The following is a 6,139-nucleotide window of genomic DNA, read 5'->3' as shown; positions in this document are numbered from 1 at the left end:
GCAACGGCAAATCCTGAAATCAACCGGCGGCTTTTTTCTCGATCAGACAGGGAGTTAGTGGAGCAGCAACAGAATAATAAAAGGAAAAAGCAAAAGCAAAAAGAGAAAAAGAAAGAGACACCATCATAAAAAAACAGGCAAAGGCAATCATCCACTAGCAGTGGCACGGGCACCACCAACGGGTCTTCCACGAACTCCAACCATGCACTCACCTGTTATATATATTATCTCCACTGCAATTATTACAACAGGGATATCAGTGTCCAAGCAGTTGTCACTTCAAAGAGAAAGCAAAGCAGAAAACAAAAGCAAAAGCAACGCACCAACGACTGCTTTATTTATTTTTGAATGATGTAATTTTTTTTTTTGTATCTTTCGGAAATATCTGTATAAACCCCCATCAGAGGGTAAAAAAAAAATTAAAAAAAAAAACGACAAAGCCCAAAATAAATGGGCTGGCAGGTTGTGGAGGGCGAAGACCCATAAGCCCAAAAAAGCTTCAATCAGGCCATCAAAAGTACGCCCAGTACTCCACAATTATTCGGCAACCCGCCGCTATTACCACCAACCAGGTGATGAAATGTACAACCCGTACTCTAATTTTGGCAACTAGCCATTCATGCCACCAACCAGGTGATGAAATGTACAACCCGTACTCTAATTTGACAACTAGCCATTCTTGCCACCAACCAGGTGATGAGATGTACAACACGTACTTTAATTTTGGCAACTAGCCATTCATGCCACCAACCAGGTGATGAGATGTACAACACGTACTCTAATTTTGGCAACTAGCCATTCATGCCACCAACCAGGTGATGAGATGTACAACCCGTACTCTAATTTGGCAACTAGCCATTCATGCTACCAACCAGGTGATGAAATGTACAACCCGTACTCTCCTTCATGCCACCAACCAGGTGATCAAAAGTACGCCTAGTACTTCAAATTATACATGAGCATTACTCATGTCATTCATACATAAACATTCATGAGCATCACTCATGACAATCATACATAAACATTCATGAGCATCACTCATGTCAATCAACATAAACATTCATGAGCATCACTCATGTCAATGAAACATAAACATTCATGAGCATCACTTATGTCAATCAGCTTCCAAAGCTTCATTTACAAAAGCTCCAACTTCGAAAGCTTCATTTACAGAACTCTAGCTTCAAAGCTTCACTTGCAAAGCTTCACCTACAAAGCTTCAGTGCAGGGTATACAAATACCGTCTCCGAACAACCGCCACTTCGGCCCATACATGAATTCAATTTGAAGTCTCCAGCCAACAGACTCTATTGACCGAAGACTTGGGGGACTACATTATGTACCATATATTAGGCCTCAACTGGGCCTCATAAAAAATACTTGGGAAACTCTAGCCCATCACTTATGTATTGAGGAGCGAGCCCTTATTCTATAAAAGGGACTCCCTCACCATCATTAGAGAGCATCAACTCTAGCCCATCATTCATGCATTGAGGAGCGAGCCCTTATTCTATAAAAGGGACCCCCTCACCTTCAAACGCCACAAGCCGAGCCAACCAAGGCAACATAAGCCACGAGCCGAGCAGCCTCGCAGCGTGTGCTACTTTTAGTTGAGCGTCATTTCAAATTGAGCACTGCCTCATACCGAGCATCAGTTCAAGACAGCATCTAGTTACTTCGGCCCACACATGGACTGAATTTCAAGTCTCCAGCCAAAAGACTCTCTTGACTGAAGACTTGGGGGACTACTGTTTATACCATATTTAGGGCCTCCGTATTTAAACCTCGTATAAATACTCGGGGGACTCAAATGTAATTATGCAATAAGGGAAGGGGCAAATATGTAATAAGTGAGGAGTCCTTATTCTATAAAAGGACTCCTCATCCTCACAATTAGGGGGAGGGTCAACATGGAGGCCATTCCCAAGCTTCTCTCACCCTCTCAACGCTCTCACTCTCACAGCTCTCTCTTTCCCTCACTTCTCAGAGAAATATAATACATTCAGTGTGGACGTAGCCCAAACCTTGGGGTGAACCACGATACATCTTGTGTCATTTACATTTCATGCAGATTCACGGTCGGATTTACGTTGTTCCAAGATCTCCGGTTTTGTGCATCAACAAAATTCGTTTTTATTATTTTAAATTTTAAAATCAATATTTTTCAAACTATGTTTTAAATAATTAATTAAGAGTTGGTTTTAAATACAAATCATTCAATCCATATGGAAAACAACCTTACTTGAGCTGCTATATTACGACAACATTGTCCTCTTGCAAGTATTTTTAAGTGTTTTTATCTTTACTTTTGTAGATGGTAAAAATCCTATTAGCTGTCCCAGGCCCAAGCATGTCCATACCCAAGTAAAATTGTACATGGAGGATCGAATTTTCTCTTTTGCACAAAGAACAATTAGATTGAAATGAACGGATGAGATGGAGAATTTGGTTTGAGTTACGAGGGGTCAAATGAACCTGATTTTGAACCAAATTAAGTTGAAGATCCACTAGAAAATGATGGTGTCTCTCTTGGCAGAAGCCAAAATTAGAAAGATGAAGAAGCAAGGAGGAGCATGTGGTCCAATATCTTAGTAGATAAGATATTGGATTTCCATCTATTTATCCAGGATCGAAACTATCTTTTTCCTAAATTATTGTAATAGTTTGAGAGAATCTAATAATATTAAATTTCTTTAAAAAGAAAAAAAAAAAAGCAACGAGAGGAGGGAAGCAAGAAGTGCTTTATTTGCCGAGTTTTTTTTCATAATATTTGTAATCTGATTACATTTCTTGTCTCCCTTTATGCCATTTTTATTTGTCATTCTTCTCTCCCTTTATATGCCAGTTTCACTTCTCTTTTCTTCAGGCGGTTTTTTCACTTCACTTTCTCCTTTAAATGTTCATGTTTATTCAAGTGGAGCCACTCTCAAAGAGCTACAGGACTTGCGTAATTTTGATTTTGAGATGATTTCTGCTCTTTTCACCCTTCCTCCTTTCTCTTTAGGGGATGTATTCAATTGGAATTTTGAGAGAATTTAATTCTTTTAATGAATCGAAGGTATATTCAATTAGGATTTTAAGTGATTCTCTTGAAATTCAATATGTATTCAATCAGGATTTTAAATAAGTTTATAACATTTCAAGTGTATTCAATTAGAAATTGATTTTAAAGAATTTGAAAAAGTTGAGGAATTAAAGGAAATTGGAGAGATTTCGTAGTGTATTTTAAGCATCTACAAATCTCACCCCCATGAGATTTCAAGGGAATTGAATCAAAATTTTACATGGAATCTCTACAAATCAATTAAACTTCATAAAAATCCATGGATTTATAAATCAATTTAAATCTCTCAAATTCCCAATTGAATACACCCCTTAATTCCTAGGGTTTAACCATTTTCTAATTTACTTCAATTCAATCTTTCACAAAATCAGCTCATATCGTCAATTTCTTTAACACGTAGTTAAGTATTATTATTTCTAACAAACAATGGATTAAAAAACAAAGTATTTCAAGACAATGCCACTTTTAGTCGTTATACCAACAAGATCTTTTGATGAGAATTCTAGGGATCCGTGAATCGTGTCCGTTCATCATACATTATGCGATCAGTTTTTATCAAGTACTGTTTGTATTTAATTTTAAATAAAAATATTTAAAATAATTTCTGACCGCACAATATATGATAAATGAACACGATTCACGAATTCTCAAAATCATCACAAAAAGAATCCGACGAAGATCCGAATTCGTCGTTATACACATCTCACAACACTTCAAATTTTTTATTTTTAAAATTACGCACATAGTGTCCATCTAAGTATAAGGGGAAATTTGGAAAATTAGCCAAATTTTGAAGTCTAAATAGAATTTTAACCAACAATTAAAACTTTTTATAATTCTAACCAAAACTTGACATAAAAATACTACAATACCCTTTATTAACTAAACTAATTACAAAACTTTATATATTCCATTGTTCAGTATTTCCATTTGATTTTTCATATTTCTTAATTACTTTGACCGCGAGCCATGAAAATACTATCGGCCAAACTTTCGCTGATCACTGAACTTGTTTCTCTTGTAACAATCTTGACATCATATAGATTTTTCCCATACTCTTAAAAGCAATTATTTCATCAAATGGTGCTTTGTAAATAGTCTCACTTGAATGCACCTGTGCTCGAGTTTCTTTCAACAGAGGATACAAATAAGACCCAAAGTACTGTTGAACCGATCGAAATTATTAATCTCGTCCACCTGAAAAGGTAAAGGTTCAAAAGCAATACAATGTAAGAGATTGCAAACCACCATTAGAAAACTAATCACAGGAAATATATGCTACAGTAGGGTTCAAGATTCAAGACCAAAGACAGCAGCTTTGCCGAAACCAAGGTGTATTCCTGTACCTCGACTACTGTACAGTCTCAGCATAGAAACCTCACATAGATTTCAACTTAAAAGGGTTTTTGCTCCTCTGTTTTTAGATTCAAATTTTGCTTCAGATGTTCAGTTCTTGATTAATTTTTAGGCTTTTTAGTTTACTAGTTTCCGTACAGTTTTCGCCTTCTTTGATTACATTTGAACAGGCCCATTTAAAGGAAGGGTTCCCCATTTTTCAAAAAAAAATGGGGACACCTTCTTAACCATGAGATTTGGGTTTAATGAAATTATATGGTTGAGATTAAATTACAGCCCACAGAATCTCAACCACAGGATTTCATTAAAATCAAATCTAATGGTCAATAGGATATCCTTTTTTTAAAAAAAAATAAGGGTCTCTTCCCTTAAAGACTTCCTACATTTGAATATGTATATCTACTCAATATATATATACACACACACACGATATATAGAATAAGAGTGTAAGAAATGGAAGGGTTTGAGAGTAGGGTAGTATTCAAGAGGCTACGTTCCTCAAGATCTCAATCAATTGCTTTTTTTTAACAATTAAAAGTAATAAATAATTTCAGTTCATAAAGGTATATCGGTACTTTTATGTCAATTTTTATTGTAATTATCATAAATTTAAAGAAGCAACTATAATTTTATATAAAAGATAAATTTTAATTATTTTTTCAAATTTCCCAAGTATAAACTAGTAGTCATTTTCTCGTAATTGGGAGGGTATGATTGTGACGTATGCCCTTTTGCCTGGCAGGAACCACACTTGGCAGGATATGTGTCACATCCCTCTCATCCGATCATATCCAGTATTTTACCCAACCGACCGCCGGCCAACCGCCCATGTGCCAATACGCGCATGATGCGGAGCGGAGAAATCAAAACCCCCGGCGGGGTCCACCTCGAATAGATACGTCACCAATTCTTCCAAACAATTGAATATTAGCCGTTTGATTAAATAAGCATACATCTTTTTTTTTCTTTTTTTATGCAGGGATGCTTTCCACCAGTTATCCATTTCTTTTCATTCCTTATGGGTCCGGATAAGTTATGAAAAATTTTATCCTGTCTATAACGATAGTTAAGCAGACTTACTAATTCGGAACATCAAACTTAAAATCTCTTATTTTTTTTATTAAAAAATCGTAATCTCCGTCTTTACCACTAAGGTACTTGTTATGGTTCCGTAAGTGTTTGGGTTGGAAAGTCTAAACCAGGCTCACATGGAGGGGTCCCACCCCGACCTTCCGACCTTCCGACCTTCCGAAGTATTAATTAAAGTCATTAACGAATCCTAATGTGTATTACGACACAAATACAAGTTTCCAGAACTTTGGGTGATGACTGGAGGGTGTACAATCATGACCGTTCAAATATCCTACATGCATCTCGGATGGCTCATGGGCCCTGATGAGACGTGGGCCTTAGTTGGAAGGAACGACTGTGATTGAATAGTGCAAACCATCAGGATGGACCCTCGAGAAATAGAAAGTACCTCTTTTGTCGTTATCGATAAAGGTCTTATGCCATTGCCACGCACGCACTATCACCTCGGCAGGCCAGGAAGATAAAAAAAAGGGATCACATCACATCCATCCCTAATAATAATATAATTCCAAGGCATATATTTTATTCAAATGTGATTTATTATTCTTTTACTTTCAAATAATAATTGTCCTTGCACCAAGTGTGCAAATGATCCATTTTTTGAACATGCTAAAGCATGTAGAAGGT

The sequence above is a fragment of the Malus sylvestris genome, chromosome 14, assembly GCF_916048215.2.
Source record: "Malus sylvestris chromosome 14, drMalSylv7.2, whole genome shotgun sequence".
Lineage (NCBI taxonomy): Eukaryota > Viridiplantae > Streptophyta > Magnoliopsida > Rosales > Rosaceae > Malus > Malus sylvestris.
Note: the sequence above shows the minus strand (reverse complement) of the source record.